The sequence below is a fragment of the Pectinophora gossypiella genome, chromosome 8 (assembly GCF_024362695.1).
Source record: "Pectinophora gossypiella chromosome 8, ilPecGoss1.1, whole genome shotgun sequence".
Taxonomy (NCBI): Eukaryota; Metazoa; Arthropoda; class Insecta; order Lepidoptera; family Gelechiidae; genus Pectinophora; species Pectinophora gossypiella.
In genome coordinates this window covers 13,709,595-13,722,468 of record NC_065411.1, presented here as the reverse complement: position 1 = coordinate 13,722,468, position 12,874 = coordinate 13,709,595, and positions in this window count along the sequence as shown.

Genomic DNA, 12,874 nt, shown 5'->3' with positions numbered 1-12,874 from the left:
CCGGGTTTTTTTTTAAAAAAAATGGGCCGCCCGCGTGACACGCACACCACGATCAACCGACAAAGCAAGTATATTCACAACCAAGTATATTTATATGTTTTTGTTTAATATTTTAATAAGGTTTTGTTTTCTTTTTTCAAGAATTAAAAAAGCTGATTTACAATTCGTAACAAATTGTAATATGATTCTGTTTTGTTAAAATAATAAATGAATAAAAAAGGTGATTTATGACATTTTCAACTGTTTTTTATTACATTGACTCTAAAATCCGAGGTTTTTGTCCTGTTTTCCAAATTTTAGAGATGGCAACCCTAGCTGTAAAGATTATCCTTCGAACCTTCCCTTTTTCCTTAACTTTCTAATTTCATGGATACCAGACATACCTAATTCATTGTTATGTTGCTACCTATATTGCTTCTCTTATATTTATAATGTGATCCTAATATCAAGCTAAGGTAAACGCTCTAAACTATGAGGCTGGCATAACCACCAAGAGTGGCTCAAGCCTCGAAAAAAAAAATTAGATAAAAAAAAAATATATCAAGCAACAATGATTTTTATATATGCTTCTGCCATTACATTGTATTTTTGAATTATGTACCAGGGTAATGAGAAAATAGGTAATTATTAAATCAAATCTCAACAGCGCCATCTATATTATTTTTGGGGAACGCAGCCTGAAAAGTCTCTCATTGTCCAAGAAACTAAGGGTTGTATTAATAAACTAATCTCAGCTTCGAGACTGCCCTCAAGATCATGTTAATGTGACAGTTCTCATATAAAAACAGAGACTTGAGCATGATCTTGAGGGCAGTCTCAGCTGAGATTCGTTTATTAATACCACCCCAAATGAGATATAACCGCATAACCAGTGACCGTTTTTTTAATTAATTCGCCTACATAAAATAAAGTGCCACAACAAAAAACAGCTCAAAATATCGTGTCGGAGTAAATTGTTTTATTATACTTACACTTATTACTTTTTAATGGGTACAAGTTTTTGCGCACACCGCGTCCTTACACCGTTCACCGGCGCGGGCGCACGTTCGGATATCCTGCTCCAGTTACCGACACATGAATCACCGTGCAGACACCTAATACCTTGCATGCTGCTAAATTGTTCAAAACTAAGTTTGCTGTGGCAAGAAATGCCTATTAGCTGTACCCACAGACTTAGAATTCTTTCGCGTTAAATCGAGGGCTGTACCTACCAAAAGAGTGACATAGGATCCTACTACCACAACTACCTACTTACAACAAGATAATAAGTAGTACTACTTACAACTTTTTTGCTCATAACATAACATCGCGCCTGTATGGGGATACCCACCCACGTATCGGCTCGCGACAACAAACACATCAGAACCTCGATACCGAACCCGCTCCGGCGTGGTCGACGATTTCCCTCATTCAGCGCTCGATTAAATCTTTCAAATAAGTATGTAAATATAGACGATGGCTTGAGCCGAGGTTCGCGCCCAACTGGCCTCCCTCAGGCCTTTTGTCTTAAATTTTGTACAGGGTGAGAGCCCCCATTTATCCGGTCATGTAGTTAAGTTGTATAAATAAAAAAGGGGTCTATTACCTACCAATGAGACAAAAGAAGCAACCTCGATGTTTTTATTGCTAAATGGCAAATTCTTCCAGGCAACCTTAGGGTGAAAGAAGCCACACTAAAACACGTTCTAAGTAGGTACTTAGAAACCGATTTTAGAAATATAGAAAATGGAGCTATGATTCACACCTGCAGTTATACATATACGTACTACTTTATTACTTACGTAGAACTAAATAATGGATTAACATTACTCTAAGCGCACCTTCACGCCTATAAATCTCGCATGAGTAAGAATACTCAACATTTGAACCACCTTTTGTTCTATGACATAAACGTGACACAATTATTATTCAATGAATCATAACTATGACAGCATTATGTTGACCGTACAATTATGGTTCGGCCACATCACCGTATACGGGAGGATAGAATAGAGATAGTTAGAGACCTTCCTCACGCCACGATCATGTTATAACACATAGATGTGCACTTTCAAGGTAAGGTTGTCAGTGTTAAACCACGCGTAACAGTCGAAATTGTGAAGTTTTGAGGACTTAAATAGTAAGAGAAAAAGTGAAAGTAAAGAAAAAGGGGAAGTGAAATAAGTATAGTATTTAAGCAGTGTAAAGTGCAGTGTTAAGCGCAGATAATATGAAAGCGAAATACCATGCACTGATTAATCACGAAATTTTAGAAACTACAAATGCTGGGAGTCTCTTCATGGGTTTCTTTTAGGAATTAGGTGCTCACTAAGACGGGATTTTGCAAAATTCCACTCCTAAGGGTTTAAAAAGTGGCTGAAAGTTTATATGAAATTTTGTCATTTTTAAAGTTAGAATCTTGTCGCGGACGAAGTTTAATACTCGATAGGTATTCAATTATTTATTGCGTTTCCTTTTTCTTTTTATATTATTTATCAATTTTAAAAAAGAAAAATGTAATAATTAATGCGACATTTTATCACGTTTTTATATGACGTCACAGGTTGCTTTTTCTTACAAATTCCATGGTTATTCCGTGTTTTTACGTTTAGTAAAAAGTAACTGATTTGACTAGTTGGAAACTAGCCTACTTATTCCTAAAAATTATGTCTAGGTTGTCATTTACTCTACAAGTACCCAAACTTTCAGAATCGTCACTCGTTTCGATATCACGCGAATTTCATCGTGCCGTGAGGAAGCTCCCTTACGTTTGGAGTATGGAGTAGATATAGTTAATTATTGCCTGAAGGTGGCCAGGTGGCTTCCGAAATGTCGCAAGCGCAACAAATACTTCAGTGACGCAAAGCCTGTACCGATTTAATCCTTCGCGACACTGTCTTACCCAACTGCGAATTGCGAGAGTGTTGCTCGAGATATGTGTACTTGTAGTCAGATGAGAATGAAATATTGGGTGGTGTGATCAACTTGTAGCATACCGCTATGTAAAATTGAGGGCTATTACTTATGCAAGATAATGGACTATAATAAGGGCGGTAGGTAGTGTAGCGATTTAACTAGAACTCGCTAACACTAAAAAAGAAATGAGCAAAGAAAAGTTTAAAAAAAAAAACAAATTTAATGGGAAAATTCTAAAAAAGGAAATTGTTATAATTTAACATTAATTAAAATTATCATCAAATAAAGAATATTGAATATTGAACGTAAAAACGGTATCGAACCTCTCCTACCTCCGTTGATCAACGAAAGTTTTAAAGGTTATGCCAAAAGGAGTACCAAACTAAAATGATGCCGATTAACACAGTTGGCTCGACCATTACAGACGGCGATATAGCTCACCACCTATCACGTTGGTCTAACATAAAGCTCGGTGAGGTGTGATGGATGTACCTCTGACTACCCCACTTGGGATATAGTCGTGAGTTTATGTTATATTGTTATGTGCTAGTTGTGGTAGCCCAGTTGCAAGAGTCCATTTATATAAGTAACCTGAAGGCTGAAGATTTGACAGGTCCGGTTTTGTACAAACGCGACTGCCTGTCTGACCTGCTAACCCGCGAAGGGAATACCAGCCCGATACAGGTTAGGTTAGGTCACATATACCACCTAAACGTGTTTCTTCACGATATATTTCTTCACCGCTGAGCACGTGATAAACATTTAAGATTCGAACATGAATTTGAAAACAAATTCGGAAATCATTGGTTTAGCCCAATCTGCGACTTAACAGTGAGAGTCGAGCGTTGTTCAGACTGAGCGACCACGGCTCAGAAGTGTCAACATTGAAATAAAATAAAAAATAAAACTGTCACGCGATTATTACTGTATTCAACAATCAACGTCAATTAAAATTATGAACCCCGGCAATATACTAGGCTACTGCACCTTATCTTGGCGTAGCATTGATTTAACGCCGTCCAAATTTAGGTCAGCTGTTGTTTTCGAAAGTAGTCCATCCAGATTCCGTGGACGAATAAAGGCCGCTATTTTGGCACATGACGAAGTTGAAAGGTCATTGGTAAAGGAAGGGACACTGTGACGTAATGACGAAAGAGTTTTAAGTTTGCCGCATTAAGGTTAATTATTTTTCCAATTTTGTTTTCTATGTTGCTTTGTATAACACTCGTGGATATTTTACGACAACTTTACTGTGAATCTAAAACGTTTTTCTAAGTAGACATACCTTCTTTTCTCTTTAATACAAAAGGTGAATACAAATACCACACATTAACAAATATGAGTAAGTTTAATATCTAACACTGGCCCATAATTCATCATCTTTTTCACAGGGTCCGCTTACCTAACCCGAAGATTTGACATGTCCAGTTTTTTACAGAAGCAACTGCCTGTCTGATCTTCCAACCCGCGAAGGAAAACCAGCCCAATACAGGTTACGCCACATACCTCCGAAAATGCATTTCTCAGGAATGTGGGTTTCCTCACGATGTTTTCCTTCACGGCTGAGCACGTGATAATCAGTTAAGATCAGAACATGAATTCCAAAACAAATTCGACAACCATTGGTTTAGGCCTGTGCATTCGAACCTGCGACCTCAAAGTGAGAGGCAAGTGTTCTAACAACTGGGCTACCACGGCTCAAAGACAGGTCCATAATTACAGACCATAAATACATACAATTTTAAATCATAACATTTACAATTGAAAATAATTCGAGAACTTTCAACCAAATGTATTCGATTGAAATCTTTATTCGTATTGATTTAAAAGTGATATTAACGCGGTAATATTACAAGTAATTTTAATGTTAAAACGTCAACTTGTTACATAAGTTGAATAAAGTTAAGTGTATGGTTATGGGCTGGACATTCCGGATTTTATTTAGAGCAATGTCGCATATCGGCGCATGCGCAGCGCGCGGGTGTAAAATCGTGTGTGTGAGAGACCTTTATTTGAATGACGTACGGGTCAAGTGACGGAGTTATTATTGTACCCACATACTTAAATTAAGTAATGACTTTCGAACGTTTTTTGGCGTGACTTATTGTAGATTTGCCGCAAATGGCATTGGCCCTGATTCCTGCAGACACCATCTAATTTTATTTTAAGTTATATCCGTCATTTTCATATCCGTCGAAAAGGAAAGGGACGGATGATTCACAGCTCTTAATTTTAGGAAGAATGAGTAAACGAATGAATAACCCGGGCGAATCAAAAAGGTATGTCGCTGGTATGCAATCCGTTTGACGTGCTGTCTACTTAACTGTGTCGGGTTATTGACTGATGTAAAATTTTTAGACGGTTGTTTTAGATTTGTGCTTAAAATTGACGTGTGTTCCATAAATTTTATGCTTGTCGATTACCCGTCCCTTTCCTTTTCGGCGGATAAGAAAATGACAGATATAACTTAAAATAAAATTAGATGGTATTTACAGGAATTAGCACCATTAACTACTTGGCCGGACAAATGGGGAGCGCTGAGGGCTCTCACCCGGAGGCAGGTACCGAGATAACGTACCATAGCATCACGCCTGTATCCCTGAAGAGGTAGGCAGAGGTGTATAGTATAACTCACTCCTCGCCATTTAACAGGGGACGAGCCTATTGCCATTAACCAGACACAAAACAGTTTGTGGTTTTGCTTAGAAGTAAGTTACATAATGCTGTAAGTACTTACCTTAAATTGATACTATCTTATCTTATCAACTTGATGAGTAAAATTGGATTAGTTACCCGTGGTAGGCTGTTGGGTTGTCGTCTTATGGTTTGTGGCTGCGGGCCGATCATAAAACTGGGCCGATCGAGATGTCCCTGGATAGAGCATGATGTGCCGGCATTTCATGATTTGCCAATTATTTCAAAATGTGCCCACCGAGGGACTTTCCAAGTTCCTCAAAAAGAATATACCTTAGATGGAGCTGGATGATTGGACACCTAATAAGACACGACGAATTTATTAAAAACATCATAGAAGGAAAGCTAGAAGGAAAGAGAGGAAGGGGAAGACGAAGAAGAGCTTACATGGAACAGATTAAAGAAAAGGTTAACGTCGTGTCTTATAGGGAAGTCAAGGAATTGGCCTTTGATAGACTGGAATGGAAAATGCTACACCGACAAGAGGTGGCTCTTAAATTGATGATGATGATGATGGAGCTGTAAAGATTTTCCTACGTTTAACATTCTAATTTTACGGATAACAGACATGTGCATCTTTTATCTTTGTTTTTAGGTATAAATGATGATCGATGGGAACATCGTATTTGTCGATTTACCCTACGGTCACTTGGTCACATCGGTATAGTTGGGCGCATCGTAATATATACGTAATTCCGTAAATACTTATTCATTTTTTAAGTACTTACTTATGTTCAAATATTTTGGCCACATATGGCCGGGGAAATCAAAGTCAAACGTTATGCTGGAGACGATATGGCGGGTATTCGACAGGAATATGATCTGCCCAAGCCGATCTTGATTTGCTCGCGGCATATCGAATACACGATCAATCTGATATTTTCGTCGAAAAGCTTGACATGTTCAAAAGTCTGAATACTTAGCTTGAGTACTACATATTATACTACCTACACAGATCCGTATCATTTTACTAAGTGGATGGATTGAGGTTATACAAATAAACAACGAAATAAAGGTGTGTTTTGTTAGTTTCATACATTCAAACTTACTATGTAGTAAGCATGTGATCTGGTTTTGCTGGTATTTCGCAAACGCGTGCATTAGCATAAATCGTATACGACACATGATTATACATATGATACGATATATAAATACTATATTTATTCGGGGCAGATACGGCTCAGGGCGGGTCTGCAATTAATAAAACACTCAGAATTGATACAAAGTATTCTAAATAGTATCTCATTTGCATGTTATTGGCATGTGTGGTGTCGGCAGGTGGGGTTCGCTCTATATGTGTGTGCGCTGGATAGGGATGGGACTACTCACTCACTTTGTACTACTTATATCTCCAGCTTGCTTAAGTTCTAACTGAATATTTGCAAAAAGAAAGCTTCTAGGATATTTTTGCATTTACGGTAGTGTTATTGACCATCGGTGTTCGAAGATTAACCCTCTTGCGATTGAATTTATAAGAATAAATTCTCGAAAGTTTATGCGGACTTTTGAGTTAAAATTCGTTTGGGGTTCAGAGTAAGATTCTACTCCGAGGGTGGGGGCTTAGGTTTCATCTTTCATCGTCATCACCTTTCGTCATTTCATTAATCATCAAGAAAAAATACATAAGACATGGCTATATGGGCATCAGTTCCCTTTGCCTTACCCTTAGGGGAAAACCAAACAAAAAAAATAATAATTTTGGTCTAATGGTCGATTGTTTGATAGCGAGAAATCGCTACTTAATGTAGTTAACATATTGATTTAATGAGGTAAAAGGTTGAATACTTAATGAAATTAAATTCCTATGATGTTGTGTCAAACTAGTCTTTGGAATTTCAATCTTTGCCAGGTGGCAAGTTATGTCATAAGGTTCTGTGCGAGGATTTGGCTCCGGGCTCTTCCCACCTCAAGGATGATGATCGTGACTTTTTGTATATTTGTATGTCGTTTCCATATCTCGGACCTAGGAGTCCCGGACTTTTGGAGGGCGTTTATCCTCCTAAGACCGAATGTTCTTTATAAATCCAAACCCCATTGTTTAACTATTGTGTCTGGAAATCTCGGTCATAAGAGGTTATTATTATTATTTAAAACAAGATGACCCCAAAACAATGTCCGTGGTCAGTGGTCAAGAGCGTCGGGCTCATGGTCTGGAGGTCCGGGTTTGATTCCCCATGGGGACATTGTTATGATCACTCTCTGAGACTGTTCTTTGTTAGCTAGGACTGTCCGATGAAGTAAGATGTTTCCGTGCTTCGGAAGGTACGTGAAGCTGTTGGTCTTGGCTACTATAGCAGTATATAAACCTCCATCTACTCGCAGTGGTGGTCCATCGCTACTGGTGGAAAATGCTACCCCCTCCAGTTGCTTGAGGGGAAGCCTGTGCCCAGCAGTGGGGCGTTGAAGGCTGTTTGCGTTAGTACGTTTTAAGATGCCACAACGACTCTAAATGAGACACTGCAATACCTACTCAATTTGGTCAACGTGTGTCCTGCATGCACCGAGCCTGCGCCCGCGCACGCGCTTGCGCCTGCGGTCACTTCAACTGTGTCGACGTGTAGCTGCAATTTATGTGTTACCATATTCTCCCTGTAACATTTGATATAATAATGGAAACGATTGGAAACCACACCCAATCTAATTGGCTTATGTTTATTTTAGAAAATTATACTTTATTTAGGTCATTATGTTATGTAAATACTTTGATTGGATATATATATATTTATTTAAAACGAAAGATATTTAAAGCAGTAGCTACAGTGGTGTCACTTTGCATTATGTTGAATACTTATTTCACTTAAAAATCTCCAGAGAGAGGCAATCTTTGATTTGAGGGGGGTTAAAAAGGCCACATCGAAGCAACTCATCTAAAAAAAACAATATTGCTACTTAACATTTGTTTGCACTGCGCACTTACTTTTACATGCGCAAATGTCAAATTACTAGTTTACTCCATTAAAGCAATCAGCAAGGCACTGCAGGCATGTGTCATTCGTTAAGGCTGTGCTCCACAAGGCGGCGCGGCGCGGCGGGGCGGCGCGACCTACATCGATCAATGCGCGCGCGCCGATGACGAGGTATCTGACATTTATTGACCCTTACGCTGGATTTATTTTTATATGGTAATATTAAACTGTAGGGGGCTTAATGTGTGGTGAAGACTGGTTATGAAGATGTGCTTGTTGATTGAAGTGGATCAATACATATATTTAAATTGCCAGTAGCCTCTTTGACCCAGTGGTTGCGCGTTGGGTTCACGCACGGTCCGGAGGTCCCGGGTACGAATCCCGGTGGAGACATATCACAAAAATCACTTTGTGATTCCTAGTTTGGTTAGCACATTACAGGCTAGTTACATGATTGTCCATAAGTAAGATGATCCGTGCTTCGGAAGGCACGTTAAGCCGTTCTGGTCCCGGTTATTACTTAGACTGATGTAAGTGAATAATCCATGTCAGGGGCCTTTGGCGGCTCAATAATTCATCCGACATTTTATCACGTTCTTTGGTTTTCCCTTCGCGGGTTGGAAGGGCAGACAGGCAGTCGCTTGTGTAAAAAACCGGACCTGTCAAATCTTCAGGTTAGGTAAGCGGGCCCTGTGAAAAACGGGATAATGTTAGGGAGATGATGATGATGATGATGACGTAAGAGTAACAAATGTGGTGTAATATTCTATACTTACACTCATGCTACAGTTACAGTGTCGTTGGTAAGGTTTGTGCGTGTAATACGGTTGGGTCTTTGTCTGAGATAGACCATAGATATGGATATGATTGCGGGAGACAATGGAGAGGGGCGTGCCGTATGCTAAGCAGGCGCAGGTGGGCGCCGTAGATATACTGGGATCTGGATATGCAGGTAACTTTAAAAAAACTATTAAGGGAGATGGTGTCATGTGTGGTTCCTTCCATACATTTTAGATTTAGTGCCAATGCTCGCCACCGCGTTCAGTCGCAGCGGTGACGCGCATTTATATTGGCATCACACGGACGGGTCACTTTCCGGACTGCTGGAAGCTTGGGCGAGTCATTATGCTCCCCAAGCCCGGGAAGAATACCCGAAAGCCTGAGAGCTGTCGACCAATCACCTTGCTATCGAACATCAGCAAGGTGTTTGAGAGACTTCTCTGTCACATGACACATCATGCCACGTGAGGAGCAATTCGGCTTTCGAGCCGAGCACTCCACGACCCTTCATAAAAATCCACTGTTTGTTCTGCCTAGAACGCGAACAGAAGCGCAAGGACATTCACCACTATACCGTGCGGTCACCCTCGTGAACATTCTCGGTCTGGACCACTCAGTGGACGTGTTCTTTGACACAGAGTCGCATTTCCTGGCAGTTGCTAGCCGTTACTTGGAGTCTAAGGCGCTCCCTAGTTCTGCTTCCGTTTAAGGGCGCATAACATTTTTTGGCCATTATATAAAATTAGCATATTTTTAAATTAAGCATCTTAATGAAGTTGAAATTGTTTGCATGATTGGTATATACTGTAAGTGTAAGGATTGACTGATAAATAAATAAGTAAACTGTCAAGGGTGCTGCATGATCTGACGGCGGGCCTCAACAAACGGGAGACAGTATTCCTTGACATGAAGAAGGCGTTCGACCGCGTATGCCATCCGGGCTTGGTGTATAAGCTGTCATATTTATGAACTTATTTAGACAGTGAAAAACATCACCCTTACCAGGGACCATCCTAAGTGGGTGATGTTTTTTACTGACTTGACTTGGACTTGACTGTGTTAGGATATGTCGCCCACTTCAAATCCGGGCGACAGCCCTCAGCGCTCCCCATTTGTCCGACTAAGTAATTAATGTCATTTGCATCAAATCTACAAGAAGCCACGCCAAAAAACCTGTGTATCTGGCCTTCAGGCGAATTTACACGTTTTATATATTTTTGTAGTCCACTAGGCTGAATGGTTTCGTGACAATGGATAATTTTGTTAAATTACATTAATTAAATTACAACATTTTATGGTCCGTTTTTTTGCATTTGTTACCAGCTGAAGTGACTGAGAGATAACGTACGTAAATGAAAAATATTCTAGTCAAGTTACTTACTTTTTATTAATATAAAGTGTATAGGGGTCAAAATTACTTAACTAATTATTGCTACACCATGTCGCTAAGTTTAACTAGATTATCTACTTTCTTACTCCACTATTTGTAATGGAGTTAGTCGAATAATTTAATAGTCTGACAGATTACTAAGATAAGATCTATCGCTCATAATCGGTTACGTTCATAAAGTTTTAACCAAGCACTGCGATACAGGAGAAACCCTAGGATAGGGCCTGCTATTAGAACAATAAATTCCTTAAATAGTTTATTTTAATTATTGTATGTAGTCTTCGGTTAAGATATATATTGGCCCCGATTCCTGCCGACACCTCCTAATTTTATTTTAAGTTATAAGTACTCATCATTCTCTTGAAAAGGAAAGGGACGAATAACCCGGGCGAATAAAATAGGCATCCAGTTGATTTTTAACCTGTTTGATGAGTGATGTCAACTTAATTGTGTCGGGTTAGTGACCAATATAAAATATTGGTAGGGTTTTTTAAATTTCTGCCTAAAATTGACGTGTGGTCCATAAATTTTATGCCTGTCGATTGCCCGTCCCTTTCTTTTTCGGCGGATAAGAAAATGACAGGTATAACTTAAAATAAGATGGTGTGTACATAAGCACCATTGTATTGAATCAAATAAATAAAAAAACTAAATTAATTAACTGTATTTTGATTAAGGATATAAAGAAAATAAATAAAAAATATATATATATATAAATTAACCTTTTATCTGGTAAATAAAGAATTTTCATTTTATTTTTTTGTTGGGTTTCCTCACGATGTTTTCCTTCACATGTGATAAGCATATATGATCTAAACATGAATTCGAAAACAGATCCGAAAATCATAGGCCCATGCAGAGATTCAAACGATTGAGAAGGTCCACAGGACCATAACGACTTTTTACCACGTCATCATCGTCTCTAATTTAAGGGCCACGCTGTTGTAGGTCCACGCCATTACGGGTCCCAAATATTTAAATAGGTATCTATGGTATGATACATCAATTATGCACGTGTGATGAAGTAATTATGCTAATTATGAATTTACGTTCGTTTCTCCATCGATACTCTATTGTCAGTGTTTATGGCCAAAGCTATATTCAGTTTGAAAACTTCAGTTGCTTAACATATCATAGGTATAATAAAAATACTTGTGATAGAGGTGAACGTGTGAAATTAGCGATATATATACTTGTATCTGGATTTTATGGACGGTTGTAATAGAGATATTCTTCAAAGAACAATGCAAAATATTTAAAAAAATATATGCTTACAATTATATTTATTTATCTTAAGTGCAGTTTTCACTAACACAATTGGTTTGATCATTATACACAGCGAAAGGAATACGGCTCATTACATATCACGTTGGTTTAACGGAAAGCTCGATGAAGTGAGGGTATTCAGGGCATCTTGCCAATTGGGTAGTTTCCTAGGTAAAAGATAAATTATGAAATTCTAGTTACTAAATGAAGACAGATGCAGAGGTGACATAAAACGTTGTCTTTTTTCTAAGTAAGTATTTAACTTATTTAAATAACGACGAAGACGTGACGATGTTACGTATGTTTCTGATTATGTGACAAATTGTATTATTATTAAATAATTATGACATATAGATAAATAAATAACTTATTTATGAATTTTAATAATGAAAAATGTGTTAATAAGTGCGACATTTTGTCACGTTCTTCTATAACGTCACAGGTTGCGTTTAATTAAAAATTCGATAGTAATTTTATGTTTTGACGTTTAGTAAAATGTAATTGATTTAACTAGTTAGAAACTAGCCTATTGCCCGACGGTAACATGGTGTGCTTCGGAGGACACATTAAGCAGTCGGTCCTGGCTATTTACTTAAGTAAGTAAGTATATAGTTGTTACCTCACGAACTTTTGGCGGCTCAATAGTAAGTATAAGTAACCCTGACAAGGTTTATGAGGTTGAACATTCATCTCACTTTAAGAGAAGAAGTTGAAATGAAATGAAATTTATTTGCAGGCATACACGGTTATAAGTCAGATATTATAATAATATAACAAATTTGATAACTGACATGCAAATTTATTATTATTTAACCCTAAGAAACAAAATGGATAATAATAATCAATAATTAAAATCATAAAATAAAAAGAAAATAAAGATACATTTCAATATAACAATCCAAAACTTACATTAAATAATTATAAAATACACTTACAAAAATAC